Here is a 14,213-nt window from a genome sequence, read left to right on the forward strand (position 1 = left end):
TTTCCCAAAGTATGCTTTGAATTGCGCATAAATGTCGTCAAAACAGTCTAACAAACGTCTACGGCCATACCAGGTTGAAAGCACCCGATCTCGATCGATCTCGGCAGTTAAGCAACATCGGGCTTGGTTAGTACTTGGATGGGTGACCGCCTAGGAATACCAAGTGTTGTAGTCATTTTTCTGTTTACCCAAAGTTATGCTTTGAATTGCGCATAAATGTCGTCAAAACAGTCTAACAAACGTCTACGGCCATACCAGGTTGAAAGCACCCGATCTCGATCGATCTCGGCAGTTAAGCAACATCGGGCTTGGTTAGTACTTGGATGGGTGACCGCCTAGGAATACCAAGTGTTGTAGTCATTTTTCTGTTTTCCCAAAGTATGCTTTGAATTGCCCATAAATGTCGTCAAAACAGTCTAACAAACGTCTACGGCCATACCAGGTTGAAAGCACCCGATCTCGTTCGATCTCGGCAGTAAAGCAACCTCGGGCTTGGTTAGTACTTGGATGGGTGACCGCCTAGGAATACCAAGTGTTGTAGTCATTTTTCTGTTTATACAAAGTATGCTTTGAATTGCGCATAAAGATCGTCATAACAGACTAACAAACGTCTACGGCCATACCAGGTTGAAAGCATCCGATCTCGTTCGATCTCGGCAGTTAAGCAACCTCGGGCTTGGTTAGTACTTGGATGGGTGACCGCCTAGCAATTCCAAGTGTTGTATTCATTTTACTATTTGCACAAAGTATGCTTTGAATTGCCTATAAATGTCGTCAAAACAGACTAACAAACGTCTACGGCCATACCAGGTTGAAAGCACACGATCTCGTTAGATCTCGGCAGTTAAGCAACTTCGGGCTTGGTTAGTACTTGGATGGGTGACCGCCTAGGAATACCAAGTGTTGTAGTCATTTTTCTGTTTATACAAAGTATGCTTTGAATTGCGCATAAAGATCGTCATGACAGACTAACAAACGTCTACGGCCATACCAGGTTGAAAGCACCCGATCTCGTTCGATCTCGGCAGTTAAGCAACCTCGGGCTTGGTGAGTACTTGGATGGGTGACCGCCTAGGAATACCAAGTGTTGTGGTCATTTTGCTATTTGCACAAAGTATGCTTTGAATTGCGCATAAATGTCGTCAAAACAGACTAACAAACGTCTACGGCCATACCAGGTTGAAAGCACCCGATCTCGTTCGATCTCGGCAGTTAAGCAACCTCGAGCTTGGTTAGTACTTGGATGGGTGACCGCCTAGGAATACCAAGTGTTGTAGTCATTTTTCTGTTTATACAAAGTATGCTTTGAATTGCGCATAAAGATCGTCATAACAGACTAACAAACGTCTACGGCCATACCAGGTTGAAAGCACCCGATCTCGTTCGATCTCGGCAGTTAAGCAACCTCGGGCTTGGTTAGTACTTGGATGGGTGACCGCCTAGGAATACCAAGTGTTGTAGTCATTTTTCTGTTTACCCAAAGTTATGCTTTGAATTGCGCATAAATGTCGTCAAAACAGACTAACAAACGTCTACGGCCATACCAGGTTGAAAGCACCCGATCTCGTTCGATCTCGGCAGTTAAGCAACCTCGGGCTTGGTTAGTACTTGGATGGGTGACCGCCTAGGAATACCAAGTGTTGTGGTCATTTTTCTGTTTACCCAAAGTTATGCTTTGAATTGCGCATAAATGTCGTCAAAACAGTCTAACAAACGTCTACGGCCATACCAGGTTGAAAGCACCCGATCTCGTTCGATCTCGGCAGTTAAGCAACCTCGGGCTTGGTTAGTACTTGGATGGGTGACCGCCTAGGAATACCAAGTGTTGTAGTCATTTTTCTGTTTACCCAAAGTATGCTTTGAATTGCCCATAAATGTCGTCAAAACAGTCTAACAAACGTCTACGGCCATACCAGGTTGAAAGCACCCGATCTCGTTCGATCTCGGCAGTTAAGCAACCTAGGGCTTGGTTAGTACTTGGATGGGTGACCGCCTAGGAATACCAAGTGTTGTAGTCATTTTTCTGTTTACCCAAAGTTATGCTTTGAATTGCGCATAAATGTCGTCAAAACAGTCTAACAAACGTCTACGGCCATACCAGGTTGAAAGCACCCGATCTCGTTCGATCTCGGCAGTTAAGCAACCTCGGGCTTGGTTAGTACTTGGTTGGGTGACCGCCTAGGAATACCAAGTGTTGTAGTCATTTTTCTGTTTACCCAAAGTATGCTTTGAATTGCGCATAAATGTCGTCAAAACAGACTAACAAACGTCTACGGCCATACCAGGTTGAAAGCACCCGATCTCGTTCGATCTCGGCAGTTAAGCAACCTCGGGCTTGGTTAGTACTTGGATGGGTGACCGCCTAGGAATACCAAGTGTTGTAGTCAATTTTCTGTTTATACAAAGTATGCTTTGAATGGCGCATAAAGATCGTCATAACAGACTAACAGACGTCTACGGCCATACCAGGTTGAAAGCACCCGATCTCGTTCGATCTCGGCAGTTAAGCAACCTCGTGGTTGGTTAGTACTTGGATGGGTGACCGCCTAGGAATACCAAGTGTTGTAGTCATTTTTCTGTTTATACAAAGTATGCTTTGAATGGCGCATAAAGATCGTCATAACAGACTAACAGACGTCTACGGCCATACCAGGTTGAAAGCACCCGATCTCGTTCGATCTCGGCAGTTAAGCAACCTCGTGGTTGGTTAGTACTTGGATGGGTGACCGCCTAGGAATACCAAGTGTTGTATTCATTTTACTATTTGCACAAAGTATGCTTTGAATTTCCCATGAATGTCGTCAAAACAGACTAACAAACGTCTACGGCCATACCAGGTTGAAAGCACCCGATCTCGTTCGATCTCGGCAGTTAAGCAACCTCGGGCTTGGTTAATACTTGGATGGGTGACCGCCTAGGAATACCAAGTGTTGTAGTCATTTTTCTGTTTATACAAAGTATGCTTTGAATTGCGCATAAAGATCGTCATAACAGACTAACAAACGTCTACGGCCATACCAGGTTGAAAGCACCCGATCTCGTTCGATCTCGGCAGTTAAGCAACCTCGGGCTTGGTTAGTACTTGGATGGGTGACCGCCTAGGAATACCAAGTGTTGTAGTCATTTTTCTGTTTATACAAAGTATGCTTTGAATTGCGCATAAAGATCGTCATAACAGACTAACAAACGTCTACGGCCATACCAGGTTGAACGCACCCGATCTCGTTCGATCTCGGCAGTTAAGCAACCTCGGGCTTGGTTAGTACTTGGATGGGTGACCGCCTAGGAATACCAAGTGTTGTAATCATTTTTCTGTTTACCCAAAGTATGCTTTGAATTGAGCATAAATGTCGTCAAAACAGACTAAGAAACGTGTACGGCCATACCAGGTTGAAAGCACCCGATCTCGTTCGATCTCGGCAGTTAAGCAACCTCGGGCTTGGTTAGTACTTGGATGGGTGACCGCCTAGGAATACCAAGTGTTGTAGTCATTTTTCTGTTTACCCAAAGTTATGCTTTGAATTGCGCATAAATGTCGTCAAAACAGTCTAACAAACGTCTACGGCCATACCAGGTTGAAAGCACCCGATCTCGTTCGATCTCGGCAGTTAAGCAACCACGGGCTTGGTTAGTACTTGGATGGGTGACCGCCTAGGAATACCAAGTGTTGTAGTCATTCTTCTGTTTACCCAAAGTATGCTTTCAATTGCGCATAAATGTCGTCAAAACAGTCTAACAAACGTCTACGGCCATACCAGGTTGAAAGCACCCGATCTCGTTCGATCTCGGCAGTTAACCAACCTCGGGCTTGGTTAGTACTTGGATGGGTGACCGCCTAGGAATACCAAGTGTTGTAGTCATTTTTCTGTTTACCCAAAGTTATGCTTTGAATTGCGCATAAATGTCGTCAAAACAGTCTAACAAACGTCTACGGCCATACCAGGTTGAAAGCACCCGATCTCGTTCGATCTCGGCAGTTAAGCAACCTCGGGCTTGGATAGTACTTGGATGGGTGACCGCCTAGGAATACCAAGTGTTGTAGTCATTTTTCTGTTTACCCAAAGTATGCTTTGAATTGCGCATAAATGTCGTCAAAACAGACTAACAAACTTCAAGGGCCATACTAGGTTGAAAGCACCCGATCTCGTTCGATCTCGGCAGTTAAGCAACCTCGGGCTTGGTGAGTACTTGGATGGGTGACCGCCCAGGAATACCAAGTGTTGTAGTCATTTTTCTGTTTACCCAAAGTATGCTTTGAATTGCGCGTAAATGTCGTCAAAACAGACTAACAAACGTCTACGGCCATACCAGGTTGAAAGCACCCGATCTCGTTCGATCTCGGCAGTTAAGCAACCTCGGGCTTGGTTAGTACTTGGATGGGTGACCGCCTAGGAATACCAAGTGTTGTAGTCATTTTTCTGTTTACCCAAAGTATGCTTTGAATTGAGCATAAATGTCGTCAAAACAGTCTAACAAACGTCTACGGCCATACCAGGTTGAAAGCATCCGATCTCGTTCGATCTCGGCAGTTAAGCAACCTCGGGCTTGGTGAGTACTTGGATGGGTGACCGCCTAGGAATACCAAGTGTTGTGGTCATTTTTCTGTTTACCCAAAGTATGCTTTGAATTGAGCATAAATGTCGTCAAAACAGTCTAACAAACGTCTACGGCCATACCAGGTTGAAAGCATCCGATCTCGTTCGATCTCGGCAGTTAAGCAACCTCGGGCTTGGCTAGCACTTGGATGGGTGACCGCCTAGGAATACCAAGTGTTGTAGTCATTTGTCTGTTTCCCCAAAGTTATGCTTTGAATTGCGCATAAATGTCGTCAAAACAGTCTAACAAACGTCTAAGGCCATACTAGGTTGAAAGCACCCGATCTCGTTCGATCTCGGCAGTTAAGCAACCTCGGGCTTGGTGAGTACTTGGATGGGTGACCGCCCAGGAATACCAAGTGTTGTAGTCATTTTTCTGTTTACCCAAAGTATGCTTTGAATTGCGCATAAATGTCGTCAAAATAGACTAACAAACGTCTACGGCCATACCAGGTTGAAAGCACCCGATCTCGTTCGATCTCGGCAGTTAAGCAACCTCGGGCTTGGTTGGGTGACCGCCTAGGAATACCAAGCGTTGCAGTCATTTTTCTGTTTACCCAAAGTTATGCCTTGAATTGCGCATAAATGTCGTCAGAACTGTGTTACAAACGTCTACGGCCATACCAGGTTGAAAGCACCCGATCTCGTTCGATCTCGGCAGTTAAGCAACCTCGGGCTTGGTTAGTACTTGGATGGGTGACCGCCTAGGAATACCAAGTGTTGTAGTCATTTTTCTGTTTACCCAAAGTATGCTTTGAATTGCGCATAAATGTCGTCAAAACAGACTAACAAACTTCTGCGGCCATACCAGGTTGAAAGCACCCGATCTCGTTCGATCTCGGCAGTTAAGCAACCTCGGGCTTGGTTAGTACTTGGATGGGTGACCGCCTAGGAATACGAAGTGTTGTAGTCATTTTTCTGTTTATACAAAGTATGCTTTGAATTGCGCATAAAGTTCGTCATAACAGACTAACAAACGTCTACGGCCATACCAGGTTGAAAGAACCCGATCTCGTTCGATCTCGGCAGTTAAGCAACCTCGGGCTTGGTTAGTACTTGGATGGGTGACCGCCTAGGAATACCAAGTGCTGTAGTCATTTTTCTGTTTATACAAAGTATGCTTTGAATTGCGCATAAAGATCGTCATAACAGACTAACAAACGTCTACGGCCATACCAGGTTGAAAGCACCCGATCTCGTTCGATCTCGGCAGTTAAGCAACCTCGGGCTTGGTTAGTACTTGGATGGGTGACCGCCTAGGAATACCAAGTGTTGTAGTCATTTTTCTGTTTACCCAAAGTTATGCTTTGAATTGCGCATAAATGTCGTCAAAACAGACTAACAAACGTCTACGGCCATACCAGGTTGAAAGCACCCGATCTCGTTCGATCTCGGCAGTTAAGCAACCTCGGGCTTGGTTAGTACTTGGATGGGTGACCGCCTAGGAATACCAAGTGTTGTGGTCATTTTTCTGTTTACCCAAAGTTATGCTTTGAATTGCGCATAAATGTCGTCAAAACAGTCTAACAAACGTCTACGGCCATACCAGGTTGAAAGCACCCGATCTCGTTCGATCTCGGCAGTTAAGCAACCTCGGGCTTGGTTAGTACTTGGATGGGTGACCGCCTAGGAATACCAAGTGTTGTAGTCATTTTTCTGTTTACCCAAAGTATGCTTTGAATTGCCCATAAATGTCGTCAAAACAGTCTAACAAACGTCTACGGCCATACCAGGTTGAAAGCACCCGATCTCGTTCGATCTCGGCAGTTAAGCAACCTAGGGCTTGGTTAGTACTTGGATGGGTGACCGCCTAGGAATACCAAGTGTTGTAGTAATTTTTCTGTTTACCCAAAGTTATGCTTTGAATTGCGCATAAATGTCGTCAAAACAGTCTAACAAACGTCTACGGCCATACCAGGTTGAAAGCACCCGATCTCGTTCGATCTCGGCAGTTAAGCAACCTCGGGCTTGGTTAGTACTTGGTTGGGTGACCGCCTAGGAATACCAAGTGTTGTAGTCATTTTTCTGTTTACCCAAAGTATGCTTTGAATTGCGCATAAATGTCGTCAAAACAGACTAACAAACGTCTACGGCCATACCAGGTTGAAAGCACCCGATCTCGTTCGATCTCGGCAGTTAAGCAACCTCGGGCTTGGTTAGTACTTGGATGGGTGACCGCCTAGGAATACCAAGTGTTGTAGTCTTTTTTCTGTTTATACAAAGTATGCTTTGAATGGCGCATAAAGATCGTCATAACAGACTAACAGACGTCTACGGCCATACCAGGTTGAAAGCACCCGATCTCGTTCGATCTCGGCAGTTAAGCAACCTCGTGGTTGGTTAGTACTTGGATGGGTGACCGCCTAGGAATACCAAGTGTTGTATTCATTTTACTATTTGCACAAAGTATGCTTTGAATTGCCCATGAATGTCGTCAAAACAGACTAACAAACGTCTACGGCCATACCAGGTTGAAAGCATCCGATCTCGTTCGATCTCGGCAGTTAAGCAACCTCGGGCTTGGTGAGTACTTGGATGGGTGACCGCCTAGGAATACCAAGTGTTGTGGTCATTTTTCTGTTTACCCAAAGTATGCTTTGAATTGAGCATAAATGTCGTCAAAACAGTCTAACAAACGTCTACGGCCATACCAGGTTGAAAGCATCCGATCTCGTTCGATCTCGGCAGTTAAGCAACCTCGGGCTTGGCTAGCACTTGGATGGGTGACCGCCTAGGAATACCAAGTGTTGTAGTCATTTGTCTGTTTCCCCAAAGTTATGCTTTGAATTGCGCATCAATGTCGTCAAAACAGTCTAACAAACGTCTAAGGCCATACTAGGTTGAAAGCACCCGATCTCGTTCGATCTCGGCAGTTAAGCAACCTCGGGCTTGGTTGGGTGACCGCCTAGGAATACCAAGTGTTGCAGTCATTTTTCTGTTTACCCAAAGTTATGCCTTGAATTGCGCATAAATGTCGTCAGAACTGTCTTACAAACGTCTACGGCCATACCAGGTTGAAAGCACCCGATCTCGTTCGATCTCGGCAGTTAAGCAACCTCGGGCTTGGTTAGTACTTGGATGGGTGACCGCCTAGGAATACCAAGTGTTGTAGTCATTTTTCTGTTTACCCAAAGTATGCTTTGAATTGCGCATAAATGTCGTCAAAACAGACTAACAAACTTCTGCGGCCATACCAGGTTGAAAGCACCCGATCTCGTTCGATCTCGGCAGTTAAGCAACCTCGGGCTTGGTTAGTACTTGGATGGGTGACCGCCTAGGAATACCAAGTGCTGTAGTCATTTTTCTGTTTATACAAAGTATGCTTTGAATTGCGCATAAAGTTCGTCATAACAGACTAACAAACGTCTACGGCCATACCAGGTTGCAAGAACCCGATCTCGTTCGATCTCGGCAGTTAAGCAACCTCGGGCTTGGTTAGTACTTGGATGGGTGACCGCCTAGGAATACCAAGTGCTGTAGTCATTTTTCTGTTTATACAAAGTATGCTTTGAATTGCGCATAAAGATCGTCATAACAGACTAACAAACGTCTACGGCCATACCAGGTTGAAAGCACCCGATCTCGTTCGATCTCGGCAGTTAAGCAACCTCGGGCTTGGTTAGTACTTGGATGGGTGACCGCCTAGGAATACCAAGTGTTGTAGTCATTTTTCTGTTTACCCAAAGTTATGCTTTGAATTGCGCATAAATGTCGTCAAAACAGACTAACAAACGTCTACGGCCATACCAGGTTGAAAGCACCCGATCTCGTTCGATCTCGGCAGTTAAGCAACCTCGGGCTTGGTTAGTACTTGGATGGGTGACCGCCTAGGAATACCAAGTGTTGTGGTCATTTTTCTGTTTACCCAAAGTTATGCTTTGAATTGCGCATAAATGTCGTCAAAACAGTCTAACAAACGTCTACGGCCATACCAGGTTGAAAGCACCCGATCTCGTTCGATCTCGGCAGTTAAGCAACCTCGGGCTTGGTTAGTACTTGGATGGGTGACCGCCTAGGAATACCAAGTGTTGTAGTCATTTTTCTGTTTACCCAAAGTATGCTTTGAATTGCCCATAAATGTCGTCAAAACAGTCTAACAAACGTCTACGGCCATACCAGGTTGAAAGCAACCGATCTCGTTCGATCTCGGCAGTTAAGCAACCTAGGGCTTGGTTAGTACTTGGATGGGTGACCGCCTAGGAATACCAAGTGTTGTAGTCATTTTTCTGTTTACCCAAAGTTATGCTTTGAATTGAGCATAAATGTCGTCAAAACAGTCTAACAAACGTCTACGGCCATACCAGGTTGAAAGCACCCGATCTCGTTCGATCTCGGCAGTTAAGCAACCTCGGGCTTGGTTAGTACTTGGTTGGGTGACCGCCTAGGAATACCAAGTGTTGTAGTCATTTTTCTGTTTACCCAAAGTATGCTTTGAATTGCGCATAAATGTCGTCAAAACAGACTAACAAACGTCTACGGCCATACCAGGTTGAAAGCACCCGATCTCGTTCGATCTCGGCAGTTAAGCAACCTCGGGCTTGGTTAGTACTTGGATGGGTGACCGCCTAGGAATACCAAGTGTTGTATTAATTTTGCTATTTGCACAAAGTATGCTTTGAATTGCCTATAAATGTCGTCAAAACAGACTAACAAACGTCTACGGCCATACCAGGTTGAAAGCACCCGATCTCGTTCGATCTCGGCAGTTAAGCAACCTCGGGCTTGGTTAGTACTTGGATGGGTGACCGCCTAGGAATACCAAGTGTTGTAGTCATTTTTCTGTTTATACAAAGTATGCTTTGAATTGCGCATAAAGATCGTCATAACAGACTAACAAACGTCTACGGCCATACCAGGTTGAAAGCACCCGATCTCGTTCGATCTCGGCAGTTAAGCAACCTCGGGCTTGGTTAATACTTGGATGGGTGACCGCCTAGGAATACCAAGTGTTGTAGTCATTTTTCTGTTTATACAAAGTATGCTTTGAATTGCGCATAAACATCGTCATAACAGACTAACAAACGTCTACGGCCATACCAGGTTGAAAGCACCCGATCTCGTTCGATCTCGGGAGTTAAGCAACCTCGGGCTTGGTTAGTACTTGGATGTGTGACCGCCTAGGAATACCAAGTGTTGTAGTCATTTTTCTGTTTACACAAAGTTATGCTTTGAATTGCGCATAAATGTCGTCAAAACAGTCTAACAAACGTCTACGGCCATACCAGGTTGAAAGCACCCGATCTCGTTCGATCTCGGCAGTTAAGCAACCACGGGCTTGGTTAGTACTTGGATGGGTGACCGCCTAGGAATACCAAGTGTTGTAGTCATTTTTCTGTTTACCCAAAGTATGCTTTCAATTGCGCATAAATGTCGTCAAAACAGTCTAACAAACGTCTACGGCCATACCAGGTTGAAAGCACCCGATCTCGTTCGATCTCGGCAGTTAACCAACCTCGGGCTTGGTTAGTACTTGGATGGGTGACCGCCTAGGAATACCAAGTGTTGTAGTCATTTTTCTGTTTACCCAAAGTTATGCTTTGAATTGCGCATAAATGTCGTCAAAACAGTCTAACAAACGTCTACGGCCATACCAGGTTGAAAGCACCCGATCTCGTTCGATCTCGGCAGTTAAGCAACCTCGGGCTTGGATAGTACTTGGATGGGTGACCGCCTAGGAATACCAAGTGTTGTAGTCATTTTTCTGTTTACCCAAAGTATGCTTTGAATTGCGCATAAATGTCGTCAAAACAGACTAACAAACGTCTACGGCCATACCAGGTTGAAAGCACCCGATCTCGTTCGATCTCGGCAGTTAAGCAACCTCGGGCTTGGTTAGTACTTGGATGGGTGACCGCCTAGGAATACCAAGTGTTGTAGTCATTTTTCTGTTTACCCAAAGTATGCTTTGAATTGAGCATAAATGTCGTCAAAACAGTCTAACAAACGTCTACGGCCATACCAGGTTGAAAGCATCCGATCTCGTTCGATCTCGGCAGTTAAGCAACCTCGGGCTTGGTGAGTACTTGGATGGGTGACCGCCAAGGAATACCAAGTGTTGTAGTCATTTTTCTGTTTACCCAAAGTATGCTTTGAATTGAGCATAAATGTCGTCAAAACAGTCTAACAAACGTCTACGGCCATACCAGGTTGAAAGCATCCGATCTCGTTCGATCTCGGCAGTTAAGCAACCTCGGGCTTGGTGAGTACTTGGATGGGTGACCGCCTAGGAATACCAAGTGTTGTGGTCATTTTTCTGTTTACCCAAAGTATGCTTTGAATTGAGCATAAATGTCGTCAAAACAGTCTAACAAACGTCTACGGCCATACCAGGTTGAAAGCATCCGATCTCGTTCGATCTCGGCAGTTAAGCAACCTCGGGCTTGGCTAGCACTTGGATGGGTGACCGCCTAGGAATACCAAGTGTTGTAGTCATTTGTCTGTTTCCCCAAAGTTATGCTTTGAATTGCGCATAAATGTCGTCAAAACAGTCTAACAAACGTCTAAGGCCATACTAGGTTGAAAGCACCCGATCTCGTTCGATCTCGGCAGTTAAGCAACCTCGGGCTTGTTGAGTACTTGGATGGGTGACCGCCCAGGAATACCAAGTGTTGTAGTCATTTTTCTGTTTACCCAAAGTATGCTTTGAATTGCGCATAAATGTCGTCAAAACAGACTAACAAACGTCTACGGCCATACCAGGTTGAAAGCACCCGATCTCGTTCGATCTCGGCAGTTAAGCAACCTCGGGCTTGGTTGGGTGACCGCCTAGGAATACCAAGTGTTGTAGTCATTTTTCTGTTTACCCAAAGTTATGCTTTGAATTGCGCATAAATGTCGTCAGAACTGTCTTACAAACGTCTACGGCCATACCAGGTTGAAGGCACCCGATCTCGTTCGATCTCGGCAGTTAAGCAACCTCGGGCTTGGTTAGTACTTGGATGGGTGACCGCCTAGGAATACCAAGTGTTGTAGTCATTTTTCTGTTTACCCAAAGTATGCTTTGAATTGCGCATAAATGTCGTCAAAACAGACTAACAAACTTCTGCGGCCATAGCAGGTTGAAAGCACCCGATCTCGTTCGATCTCGGCAGTTAAGCAACCTCGGGCTTGGTTAGTACTTGGATGGGTGACCGCCTAGGAATACCAAGTGCTGTAGTCATTTTTCTGTTTATATAAAGTATGCTTTGAATTGCGCATAAAGTTCGTCATAACAGACTAACAAACGTCTACGGCCATACCAGGTTGAAAGCACCCGATCTCGTTCGATCTCGGCAGTTAAGCAACCTCGGGCTTGGTTAGTACTTGGATGGGTGACCGCCTAGGAATACCAAGTGTTGTATTCATTTTACTATTTGCACAAAGTATGCTTTGAATTGCCCATAAATGTCGTCAAAACAGACTAACAAACGTCTACGGCCATACCAGGTTGAAAGCACCCGATCTCGTTCGGTCTCGGCAGTTAAGCAACCTCGGGCTTGGTTAGTACTTGGATGGGTGACCGCCTAGGAACACCAAGTGTTGTAGTCATTTTTCTGTTTACCCAAAGTATGCTTTGAATTGAGCATAAATGCCGTGAATACAGTCTAACAAACGTCTACGGCCATACCAGGTTGAAAGCACCCGATCTCGTTCGATCTCGGCAGTTAAGCAACCTCGGGCTTGGTTAGTACTTGGATGGGTGACCGCCTAGGAATACCAAGTGTTGTAGTCATTTTTCTGTTTACCCAAAGTTATGCTTTGAATTGCGCATAAATGTCGTCAAAACAGTCTAACAAACGTCTACGGCCATACCAGGTTGAAAACACCCGATCTCGTTCGATCTCGGCAGTTAAGCAACCTCGGGCTTGGTTAGTACTTGGATGGGTGACCGCCTAGGAATACCAAGTGTTGTAGTCATTTTTCTGTTTACCCAAAGTATGCTTTGAATTGCCCATAAATGTCGTCAAAACAGTCTAACAAACGTCTACGGCCATACCAGGTTGAAAGCACCCGATCTCGTTCGATCTCGGCAGTTAAGCAACCTCGGGCTTGGTTAGTACTTGGATGGGTGACCGCCTAGGAATACCAAGTGTTGTAGTCATTTTTCTGTTTACCCAAAGTTATGCTTTGAATTGCGCATAAATGTCGTCAAAACAGTCTAACAAACGTCTACGGCCATACCAGGTTGAAAGCACCCGATCTCGTTCGATCTCGGCAGTTAAGCAACCTCGGGCTTGGTTAGTACTTGGATGGGTGACCGCCTAGGCATACCAAGTGTTGTAGTCATTTTTCTGTTTACCCAAAGTATGCTTTGAATTGCCTATAAATGTCGTCAAAACAGACTAACAAACGTCTACGGCCATACCAGGTTGAAAGCACCCGATCTCGTTCCATCTCGGCAGTTAAGCAACCTCGGGCTTGGATAGTACTTGGATGGGTGACCGCCTAGGAATACCAAGTGTTGTAGTCATTTTTCTGTTTACCCAAAGTATGCTTTGAATTGCCCGTAAATGTCGTCAAAACAGTCTAACAAACGTCTACGGCCATACCAGGTTGAAAGCACCCGATCTCGTTCGATCTCGGCAGTTAAGCAACCTCGGGCTTGGTTAGTACTTGGATGGGTGACCGCCTAGGAATACCAAGTGTTGTAGTCATTTTTCTGTTTACCCAAAGTATGCTTTGAATTGCCCATAAATGTCGTCAAAACAGTCTAACAAACGTCTACGGCCATACCAGGTTGAAAGCACCCGATCTCGTTCGATCTCGGCAGTTAAGCAACCTCGGGCTTGGTTAGTACTTGGATGGGTGACCGCCTAGGAACACCAAGTGTTGTAGTCATTTTTCTGTTTACCCAAAGTATGCTTTGAATTGAGCATAAATGTCGTGAAAACAGTCTAACAAACGTCTACGGCCATACCAGGTTGAAAGCACCCGATCTCGTTCGATCTCGGCAGTTAAGCAACCTCGGGCTTGGTTAGTACTTGGATGGGTGACCGCCTAGGAATACCAAGTGTTGTAGTCATTTTTCTGTTTACCCAAAGTTATGCTTTGAATTGCGCATAAATGTCGTCAAAACAGTCTAAGAAACGTCTACGGCCATACCAGGTTGAAAACACCCGATCTCGTTCGATCTCGGCAGTTAAGCAACCTCGGGCTTGGTTAGTACTTGGATGGGTGACCGCCTAGGAATACCAAGTGTTGTAGTCATTTTTCTGTTTACCCAAAGTATGCTTTGAATTGCCCATAAATGTCGTCAAAACAGTCTAACAAACGTCTACGGCCATACCAGGTTGAAAGCACCCGATCTCGTTCGATCTCGGCAGTTAAGCAACCTCGGGCTTGGTTAGTACTTGGATGGGTGACCGCCTAGGAATACCAAGTGTTGTAGTCATTTTTCTGTTTACCCAAAGTTATGCTTTGAATTGCGCATAAATGTCGTCAAAACAGTCTAACAAACGTCTACGGCCATACCAGGTTGAAAGCACCCGATCTCGTTCGATCTCGGCAGTTAAGCAACCTCGGGCTTGGTTAGTACTTGGATGGGTGACCGCCTAGGCATACCAAGTGTTGTAGTCATTTTTCTGTTTACCCAAAGTATGCTTTGAATTGCGCATAAAGATCGTCATAACAGACTAACAA

At 45.3% G+C, this 14,213-nt stretch overlaps 71 non-coding genes and 4 pseudogenes across 71 annotated transcripts; all 75 read left to right on the plus strand.

The window, feature by feature from the left end:
- The first annotated feature begins 56 nt into the window (after window positions 1–56).
- Window positions 57–175, plus strand: LOC145891975 (5S ribosomal RNA). The gene has a single exon (XR_014400739.1). It is a non-coding gene; the product is annotated as a 5S ribosomal RNA (ribosomal RNA).
- A 66-nt stretch (window positions 176–241) lies between these two features.
- LOC145891976 (5S ribosomal RNA) lies at window positions 242–360 on the plus strand. The gene has a single exon (XR_014400740.1). It is a non-coding gene; the product is annotated as a 5S ribosomal RNA (ribosomal RNA).
- A 65-nt stretch (window positions 361–425) lies between these two features.
- On the plus strand, window positions 426–544 carry LOC145891009 (5S ribosomal RNA). The gene has a single exon (XR_014399826.1). It is a non-coding gene; the product is annotated as a 5S ribosomal RNA (ribosomal RNA).
- A 65-nt stretch (window positions 545–609) lies between these two features.
- Window positions 610–728, plus strand: LOC145892229 (5S ribosomal RNA). The gene has a single exon (XR_014400976.1). It is a non-coding gene; the product is annotated as a 5S ribosomal RNA (ribosomal RNA).
- Window positions 729–793: 65 nt separating this feature from the next.
- On the plus strand, window positions 794–912 carry LOC145891745 (5S ribosomal RNA). Its single transcript, XR_014400520.1, has one exon. It is a non-coding gene; the product is annotated as a 5S ribosomal RNA (ribosomal RNA).
- A 65-nt stretch (window positions 913–977) lies between these two features.
- LOC145891321 (5S ribosomal RNA) lies at window positions 978–1,096 on the plus strand. The gene has a single exon (XR_014400120.1). It is a non-coding gene; the product is annotated as a 5S ribosomal RNA (ribosomal RNA).
- A 65-nt stretch (window positions 1,097–1,161) lies between these two features.
- On the plus strand, window positions 1,162–1,280 carry LOC145891373 (5S ribosomal RNA). Its single transcript, XR_014400169.1, has one exon. It is a non-coding gene; the product is annotated as a 5S ribosomal RNA (ribosomal RNA).
- A 65-nt stretch (window positions 1,281–1,345) lies between these two features.
- LOC145892800 (5S ribosomal RNA) lies at window positions 1,346–1,464 on the plus strand. Its single transcript, XR_014401202.1, has one exon. It is a non-coding gene; the product is annotated as a 5S ribosomal RNA (ribosomal RNA).
- A 66-nt stretch (window positions 1,465–1,530) lies between these two features.
- On the plus strand, window positions 1,531–1,649 carry LOC145890937 (5S ribosomal RNA). Its single transcript, XR_014399760.1, has one exon. It is a non-coding gene; the product is annotated as a 5S ribosomal RNA (ribosomal RNA).
- A 66-nt stretch (window positions 1,650–1,715) lies between these two features.
- Window positions 1,716–1,834, plus strand: LOC145892802 (5S ribosomal RNA). Its single transcript, XR_014401203.1, has one exon. It is a non-coding gene; the product is annotated as a 5S ribosomal RNA (ribosomal RNA).
- Window positions 1,835–1,899: 65 nt separating this feature from the next.
- LOC145891124 (5S ribosomal RNA) lies at window positions 1,900–2,018 on the plus strand. The gene has a single exon (XR_014399935.1). It is a non-coding gene; the product is annotated as a 5S ribosomal RNA (ribosomal RNA).
- Window positions 2,019–2,084: 66 nt separating this feature from the next.
- LOC145890915 (5S ribosomal RNA) lies at window positions 2,085–2,203 on the plus strand. The gene has a single exon (XR_014399739.1). It is a non-coding gene; the product is annotated as a 5S ribosomal RNA (ribosomal RNA).
- A 65-nt stretch (window positions 2,204–2,268) lies between these two features.
- On the plus strand, window positions 2,269–2,387 carry LOC145892807 (5S ribosomal RNA). The gene has a single exon (XR_014401208.1). It is a non-coding gene; the product is annotated as a 5S ribosomal RNA (ribosomal RNA).
- Window positions 2,388–2,452: 65 nt separating this feature from the next.
- On the plus strand, window positions 2,453–2,571 carry LOC145892178 (5S ribosomal RNA). Its single transcript, XR_014400932.1, has one exon. It is a non-coding gene; the product is annotated as a 5S ribosomal RNA (ribosomal RNA).
- Window positions 2,572–2,636: 65 nt separating this feature from the next.
- Window positions 2,637–2,755, plus strand: LOC145892412 (5S ribosomal RNA; annotated as a pseudogene).
- A 65-nt stretch (window positions 2,756–2,820) lies between these two features.
- On the plus strand, window positions 2,821–2,939 carry LOC145891234 (5S ribosomal RNA). Its single transcript, XR_014400039.1, has one exon. It is a non-coding gene; the product is annotated as a 5S ribosomal RNA (ribosomal RNA).
- A 65-nt stretch (window positions 2,940–3,004) lies between these two features.
- On the plus strand, window positions 3,005–3,123 carry LOC145892819 (5S ribosomal RNA). The gene has a single exon (XR_014401219.1). It is a non-coding gene; the product is annotated as a 5S ribosomal RNA (ribosomal RNA).
- Window positions 3,124–3,188: 65 nt separating this feature from the next.
- On the plus strand, window positions 3,189–3,307 carry LOC145891362 (5S ribosomal RNA). Its single transcript, XR_014400158.1, has one exon. It is a non-coding gene; the product is annotated as a 5S ribosomal RNA (ribosomal RNA).
- Window positions 3,308–3,372: 65 nt separating this feature from the next.
- LOC145891264 (5S ribosomal RNA) lies at window positions 3,373–3,491 on the plus strand. The gene has a single exon (XR_014400067.1). It is a non-coding gene; the product is annotated as a 5S ribosomal RNA (ribosomal RNA).
- A 66-nt stretch (window positions 3,492–3,557) lies between these two features.
- Window positions 3,558–3,676, plus strand: LOC145890920 (5S ribosomal RNA). Its single transcript, XR_014399744.1, has one exon. It is a non-coding gene; the product is annotated as a 5S ribosomal RNA (ribosomal RNA).
- Window positions 3,677–3,741: 65 nt separating this feature from the next.
- Window positions 3,742–3,860, plus strand: LOC145891142 (5S ribosomal RNA). Its single transcript, XR_014399953.1, has one exon. It is a non-coding gene; the product is annotated as a 5S ribosomal RNA (ribosomal RNA).
- Window positions 3,861–3,926: 66 nt separating this feature from the next.
- On the plus strand, window positions 3,927–4,045 carry LOC145890814 (5S ribosomal RNA). The gene has a single exon (XR_014399644.1). It is a non-coding gene; the product is annotated as a 5S ribosomal RNA (ribosomal RNA).
- A 65-nt stretch (window positions 4,046–4,110) lies between these two features.
- Window positions 4,111–4,229, plus strand: LOC145892399 (5S ribosomal RNA; annotated as a pseudogene).
- A 65-nt stretch (window positions 4,230–4,294) lies between these two features.
- Window positions 4,295–4,413, plus strand: LOC145892831 (5S ribosomal RNA). Its single transcript, XR_014401222.1, has one exon. It is a non-coding gene; the product is annotated as a 5S ribosomal RNA (ribosomal RNA).
- A 65-nt stretch (window positions 4,414–4,478) lies between these two features.
- On the plus strand, window positions 4,479–4,597 carry LOC145891765 (5S ribosomal RNA). The gene has a single exon (XR_014400538.1). It is a non-coding gene; the product is annotated as a 5S ribosomal RNA (ribosomal RNA).
- A 65-nt stretch (window positions 4,598–4,662) lies between these two features.
- Window positions 4,663–4,781, plus strand: LOC145892038 (5S ribosomal RNA). The gene has a single exon (XR_014400800.1). It is a non-coding gene; the product is annotated as a 5S ribosomal RNA (ribosomal RNA).
- Window positions 4,782–4,847: 66 nt separating this feature from the next.
- On the plus strand, window positions 4,848–4,966 carry LOC145892172 (5S ribosomal RNA). The gene has a single exon (XR_014400926.1). It is a non-coding gene; the product is annotated as a 5S ribosomal RNA (ribosomal RNA).
- A 239-nt stretch (window positions 4,967–5,205) lies between these two features.
- LOC145892832 (5S ribosomal RNA) lies at window positions 5,206–5,324 on the plus strand. The gene has a single exon (XR_014401223.1). It is a non-coding gene; the product is annotated as a 5S ribosomal RNA (ribosomal RNA).
- A 65-nt stretch (window positions 5,325–5,389) lies between these two features.
- On the plus strand, window positions 5,390–5,508 carry LOC145891950 (5S ribosomal RNA). Its single transcript, XR_014400716.1, has one exon. It is a non-coding gene; the product is annotated as a 5S ribosomal RNA (ribosomal RNA).
- A 65-nt stretch (window positions 5,509–5,573) lies between these two features.
- On the plus strand, window positions 5,574–5,692 carry LOC145890977 (5S ribosomal RNA). The gene has a single exon (XR_014399796.1). It is a non-coding gene; the product is annotated as a 5S ribosomal RNA (ribosomal RNA).
- Window positions 5,693–5,757: 65 nt separating this feature from the next.
- Window positions 5,758–5,876, plus strand: LOC145892834 (5S ribosomal RNA). Its single transcript, XR_014401224.1, has one exon. It is a non-coding gene; the product is annotated as a 5S ribosomal RNA (ribosomal RNA).
- Window positions 5,877–5,942: 66 nt separating this feature from the next.
- On the plus strand, window positions 5,943–6,061 carry LOC145890938 (5S ribosomal RNA). Its single transcript, XR_014399761.1, has one exon. It is a non-coding gene; the product is annotated as a 5S ribosomal RNA (ribosomal RNA).
- A 66-nt stretch (window positions 6,062–6,127) lies between these two features.
- On the plus strand, window positions 6,128–6,246 carry LOC145892835 (5S ribosomal RNA). The gene has a single exon (XR_014401225.1). It is a non-coding gene; the product is annotated as a 5S ribosomal RNA (ribosomal RNA).
- A 65-nt stretch (window positions 6,247–6,311) lies between these two features.
- Window positions 6,312–6,430, plus strand: LOC145891057 (5S ribosomal RNA). Its single transcript, XR_014399872.1, has one exon. It is a non-coding gene; the product is annotated as a 5S ribosomal RNA (ribosomal RNA).
- Window positions 6,431–6,496: 66 nt separating this feature from the next.
- On the plus strand, window positions 6,497–6,615 carry LOC145890916 (5S ribosomal RNA). Its single transcript, XR_014399740.1, has one exon. It is a non-coding gene; the product is annotated as a 5S ribosomal RNA (ribosomal RNA).
- Window positions 6,616–6,680: 65 nt separating this feature from the next.
- LOC145891182 (5S ribosomal RNA) lies at window positions 6,681–6,799 on the plus strand. The gene has a single exon (XR_014399991.1). It is a non-coding gene; the product is annotated as a 5S ribosomal RNA (ribosomal RNA).
- Window positions 6,800–6,864: 65 nt separating this feature from the next.
- On the plus strand, window positions 6,865–6,983 carry LOC145892414 (5S ribosomal RNA; annotated as a pseudogene).
- A 65-nt stretch (window positions 6,984–7,048) lies between these two features.
- LOC145891766 (5S ribosomal RNA) lies at window positions 7,049–7,167 on the plus strand. The gene has a single exon (XR_014400539.1). It is a non-coding gene; the product is annotated as a 5S ribosomal RNA (ribosomal RNA).
- A 65-nt stretch (window positions 7,168–7,232) lies between these two features.
- Window positions 7,233–7,351, plus strand: LOC145892039 (5S ribosomal RNA). Its single transcript, XR_014400801.1, has one exon. It is a non-coding gene; the product is annotated as a 5S ribosomal RNA (ribosomal RNA).
- A 240-nt stretch (window positions 7,352–7,591) lies between these two features.
- On the plus strand, window positions 7,592–7,710 carry LOC145892836 (5S ribosomal RNA). Its single transcript, XR_014401226.1, has one exon. It is a non-coding gene; the product is annotated as a 5S ribosomal RNA (ribosomal RNA).
- Window positions 7,711–7,775: 65 nt separating this feature from the next.
- On the plus strand, window positions 7,776–7,894 carry LOC145890994 (5S ribosomal RNA). The gene has a single exon (XR_014399812.1). It is a non-coding gene; the product is annotated as a 5S ribosomal RNA (ribosomal RNA).
- Window positions 7,895–7,959: 65 nt separating this feature from the next.
- LOC145891169 (5S ribosomal RNA) lies at window positions 7,960–8,078 on the plus strand. Its single transcript, XR_014399978.1, has one exon. It is a non-coding gene; the product is annotated as a 5S ribosomal RNA (ribosomal RNA).
- A 65-nt stretch (window positions 8,079–8,143) lies between these two features.
- LOC145892837 (5S ribosomal RNA) lies at window positions 8,144–8,262 on the plus strand. The gene has a single exon (XR_014401227.1). It is a non-coding gene; the product is annotated as a 5S ribosomal RNA (ribosomal RNA).
- Window positions 8,263–8,328: 66 nt separating this feature from the next.
- LOC145890940 (5S ribosomal RNA) lies at window positions 8,329–8,447 on the plus strand. Its single transcript, XR_014399762.1, has one exon. It is a non-coding gene; the product is annotated as a 5S ribosomal RNA (ribosomal RNA).
- A 66-nt stretch (window positions 8,448–8,513) lies between these two features.
- Window positions 8,514–8,632, plus strand: LOC145892838 (5S ribosomal RNA). The gene has a single exon (XR_014401228.1). It is a non-coding gene; the product is annotated as a 5S ribosomal RNA (ribosomal RNA).
- Window positions 8,633–8,697: 65 nt separating this feature from the next.
- Window positions 8,698–8,816, plus strand: LOC145891158 (5S ribosomal RNA). Its single transcript, XR_014399968.1, has one exon. It is a non-coding gene; the product is annotated as a 5S ribosomal RNA (ribosomal RNA).
- A 66-nt stretch (window positions 8,817–8,882) lies between these two features.
- Window positions 8,883–9,001, plus strand: LOC145890918 (5S ribosomal RNA). The gene has a single exon (XR_014399742.1). It is a non-coding gene; the product is annotated as a 5S ribosomal RNA (ribosomal RNA).
- Window positions 9,002–9,066: 65 nt separating this feature from the next.
- Window positions 9,067–9,185, plus strand: LOC145891626 (5S ribosomal RNA). Its single transcript, XR_014400406.1, has one exon. It is a non-coding gene; the product is annotated as a 5S ribosomal RNA (ribosomal RNA).
- Window positions 9,186–9,250: 65 nt separating this feature from the next.
- On the plus strand, window positions 9,251–9,369 carry LOC145892839 (5S ribosomal RNA). The gene has a single exon (XR_014401229.1). It is a non-coding gene; the product is annotated as a 5S ribosomal RNA (ribosomal RNA).
- A 65-nt stretch (window positions 9,370–9,434) lies between these two features.
- On the plus strand, window positions 9,435–9,553 carry LOC145891235 (5S ribosomal RNA). The gene has a single exon (XR_014400040.1). It is a non-coding gene; the product is annotated as a 5S ribosomal RNA (ribosomal RNA).
- A 65-nt stretch (window positions 9,554–9,618) lies between these two features.
- Window positions 9,619–9,737, plus strand: LOC145891672 (5S ribosomal RNA). Its single transcript, XR_014400450.1, has one exon. It is a non-coding gene; the product is annotated as a 5S ribosomal RNA (ribosomal RNA).
- A 66-nt stretch (window positions 9,738–9,803) lies between these two features.
- On the plus strand, window positions 9,804–9,922 carry LOC145890921 (5S ribosomal RNA). The gene has a single exon (XR_014399745.1). It is a non-coding gene; the product is annotated as a 5S ribosomal RNA (ribosomal RNA).
- Window positions 9,923–9,987: 65 nt separating this feature from the next.
- LOC145891143 (5S ribosomal RNA) lies at window positions 9,988–10,106 on the plus strand. The gene has a single exon (XR_014399954.1). It is a non-coding gene; the product is annotated as a 5S ribosomal RNA (ribosomal RNA).
- Window positions 10,107–10,172: 66 nt separating this feature from the next.
- LOC145890815 (5S ribosomal RNA) lies at window positions 10,173–10,291 on the plus strand. The gene has a single exon (XR_014399645.1). It is a non-coding gene; the product is annotated as a 5S ribosomal RNA (ribosomal RNA).
- Window positions 10,292–10,356: 65 nt separating this feature from the next.
- On the plus strand, window positions 10,357–10,475 carry LOC145892840 (5S ribosomal RNA). Its single transcript, XR_014401230.1, has one exon. It is a non-coding gene; the product is annotated as a 5S ribosomal RNA (ribosomal RNA).
- Window positions 10,476–10,540: 65 nt separating this feature from the next.
- Window positions 10,541–10,659, plus strand: LOC145891797 (5S ribosomal RNA). The gene has a single exon (XR_014400570.1). It is a non-coding gene; the product is annotated as a 5S ribosomal RNA (ribosomal RNA).
- Window positions 10,660–10,724: 65 nt separating this feature from the next.
- LOC145891767 (5S ribosomal RNA) lies at window positions 10,725–10,843 on the plus strand. Its single transcript, XR_014400540.1, has one exon. It is a non-coding gene; the product is annotated as a 5S ribosomal RNA (ribosomal RNA).
- A 65-nt stretch (window positions 10,844–10,908) lies between these two features.
- Window positions 10,909–11,027, plus strand: LOC145892041 (5S ribosomal RNA). The gene has a single exon (XR_014400803.1). It is a non-coding gene; the product is annotated as a 5S ribosomal RNA (ribosomal RNA).
- A 66-nt stretch (window positions 11,028–11,093) lies between these two features.
- On the plus strand, window positions 11,094–11,212 carry LOC145892340 (5S ribosomal RNA). Its single transcript, XR_014401077.1, has one exon. It is a non-coding gene; the product is annotated as a 5S ribosomal RNA (ribosomal RNA).
- Window positions 11,213–11,277: 65 nt separating this feature from the next.
- LOC145892728 (5S ribosomal RNA) lies at window positions 11,278–11,385 on the plus strand (annotated as a pseudogene).
- A 66-nt stretch (window positions 11,386–11,451) lies between these two features.
- On the plus strand, window positions 11,452–11,570 carry LOC145891002 (5S ribosomal RNA). Its single transcript, XR_014399820.1, has one exon. It is a non-coding gene; the product is annotated as a 5S ribosomal RNA (ribosomal RNA).
- A 65-nt stretch (window positions 11,571–11,635) lies between these two features.
- LOC145891729 (5S ribosomal RNA) lies at window positions 11,636–11,754 on the plus strand. The gene has a single exon (XR_014400505.1). It is a non-coding gene; the product is annotated as a 5S ribosomal RNA (ribosomal RNA).
- Window positions 11,755–11,819: 65 nt separating this feature from the next.
- LOC145891105 (5S ribosomal RNA) lies at window positions 11,820–11,938 on the plus strand. The gene has a single exon (XR_014399918.1). It is a non-coding gene; the product is annotated as a 5S ribosomal RNA (ribosomal RNA).
- Window positions 11,939–12,003: 65 nt separating this feature from the next.
- LOC145891152 (5S ribosomal RNA) lies at window positions 12,004–12,122 on the plus strand. The gene has a single exon (XR_014399962.1). It is a non-coding gene; the product is annotated as a 5S ribosomal RNA (ribosomal RNA).
- Window positions 12,123–12,187: 65 nt separating this feature from the next.
- Window positions 12,188–12,306, plus strand: LOC145892841 (5S ribosomal RNA). Its single transcript, XR_014401231.1, has one exon. It is a non-coding gene; the product is annotated as a 5S ribosomal RNA (ribosomal RNA).
- Window positions 12,307–12,372: 66 nt separating this feature from the next.
- Window positions 12,373–12,491, plus strand: LOC145890812 (5S ribosomal RNA). The gene has a single exon (XR_014399642.1). It is a non-coding gene; the product is annotated as a 5S ribosomal RNA (ribosomal RNA).
- Window positions 12,492–12,556: 65 nt separating this feature from the next.
- LOC145892843 (5S ribosomal RNA) lies at window positions 12,557–12,675 on the plus strand. Its single transcript, XR_014401233.1, has one exon. It is a non-coding gene; the product is annotated as a 5S ribosomal RNA (ribosomal RNA).
- A 66-nt stretch (window positions 12,676–12,741) lies between these two features.
- LOC145891324 (5S ribosomal RNA) lies at window positions 12,742–12,860 on the plus strand. Its single transcript, XR_014400123.1, has one exon. It is a non-coding gene; the product is annotated as a 5S ribosomal RNA (ribosomal RNA).
- A 65-nt stretch (window positions 12,861–12,925) lies between these two features.
- LOC145891839 (5S ribosomal RNA) lies at window positions 12,926–13,044 on the plus strand. The gene has a single exon (XR_014400611.1). It is a non-coding gene; the product is annotated as a 5S ribosomal RNA (ribosomal RNA).
- A 65-nt stretch (window positions 13,045–13,109) lies between these two features.
- LOC145892844 (5S ribosomal RNA) lies at window positions 13,110–13,228 on the plus strand. Its single transcript, XR_014401234.1, has one exon. It is a non-coding gene; the product is annotated as a 5S ribosomal RNA (ribosomal RNA).
- A 65-nt stretch (window positions 13,229–13,293) lies between these two features.
- Window positions 13,294–13,412, plus strand: LOC145890820 (5S ribosomal RNA). Its single transcript, XR_014399650.1, has one exon. It is a non-coding gene; the product is annotated as a 5S ribosomal RNA (ribosomal RNA).
- A 65-nt stretch (window positions 13,413–13,477) lies between these two features.
- LOC145892845 (5S ribosomal RNA) lies at window positions 13,478–13,596 on the plus strand. The gene has a single exon (XR_014401235.1). It is a non-coding gene; the product is annotated as a 5S ribosomal RNA (ribosomal RNA).
- A 66-nt stretch (window positions 13,597–13,662) lies between these two features.
- LOC145890813 (5S ribosomal RNA) lies at window positions 13,663–13,781 on the plus strand. Its single transcript, XR_014399643.1, has one exon. It is a non-coding gene; the product is annotated as a 5S ribosomal RNA (ribosomal RNA).
- Window positions 13,782–13,846: 65 nt separating this feature from the next.
- On the plus strand, window positions 13,847–13,965 carry LOC145892846 (5S ribosomal RNA). The gene has a single exon (XR_014401236.1). It is a non-coding gene; the product is annotated as a 5S ribosomal RNA (ribosomal RNA).
- Window positions 13,966–14,031: 66 nt separating this feature from the next.
- Window positions 14,032–14,150, plus strand: LOC145891326 (5S ribosomal RNA). Its single transcript, XR_014400125.1, has one exon. It is a non-coding gene; the product is annotated as a 5S ribosomal RNA (ribosomal RNA).
- Window positions 14,151–14,213: the final 63 nt, after the last annotated feature.

This window comes from Ascidia mentula, chromosome 2, assembly GCF_947561715.1.
Source record: "Ascidia mentula chromosome 2, kaAscMent1.1, whole genome shotgun sequence".
Classification (NCBI taxonomy): domain Eukaryota; kingdom Metazoa; phylum Chordata; class Ascidiacea; order Phlebobranchia; family Ascidiidae; genus Ascidia; species Ascidia mentula.